Source organism: Macadamia integrifolia, unplaced genomic scaffold (assembly GCF_013358625.1).
Source record: "Macadamia integrifolia cultivar HAES 741 unplaced genomic scaffold, SCU_Mint_v3 scaffold865, whole genome shotgun sequence".
Lineage (NCBI taxonomy): Eukaryota > Viridiplantae > Streptophyta > Magnoliopsida > Proteales > Proteaceae > Macadamia > Macadamia integrifolia.
In genome coordinates this window covers 191,016-191,761 of record NW_024870562.1, presented here as the reverse complement: position 1 = coordinate 191,761, position 746 = coordinate 191,016, and positions in this window count along the sequence as shown.

Below are 746 nucleotides of genomic sequence, written 5' to 3'. Positions count from 1 at the left end.
AAACTTGGGATGTCACCCAGGATCCTAGACCATGGAATGATTGTTAGTATGCCTACTGGTAAGGTTACACAGTTGAGGGAAGTATATGGGCCGTGCCCGGTGGAGATTAGTGGGAAGAACTTTGATGCACAACTCATTAAGTTCAATATGCAGAATTTTGATGTTATATTGGGTATGGATTGGTTGTCGGCTCATCGAGCTAATCTGATCTGTGCTGAAAATCTGATTAGGGTGACAGATGACGAAGGGGAAGAGTTGGTATACCGAGCCGATACAATGAAAAGGGTGAGGAAGGTCCTTGTCTCTGCTCTTCAAGCGGTAAAGTTGCTAGAAAGTGGATGTCAGGGTTACATAGCATCGGTACTCGATGTTGATGCAAGAATTACACCTCTAGAAGAGGTAAAGGTGGTTAAAGAGTTTCCCGACGTTTTCCTAGATGATCTGATGCATTTACCACCTGATAGAGAGTTGGAGTTTGCCCTAGACTTGACTCCTGGAGCAGCTCCGGTATCTAAGGCTCCATATAGGATGGCACTAGCTGAATTGAAGGAGTTGCAGATGCAGTTGCAGGAATTATTAGAAAAGGGGTTTATTCACCCAAGTGTTTCACCTTGGGGTGCCCCGGTGTTGTTTGTCAAGAAGAAGGATAGTAGTTTGCGTATGTGCATAGATTACCGGGAGTTGAATAAGCTAACCATTAAGAACCGATATCCATTGCCACGCATTGATGATTTATTTGATCAGTT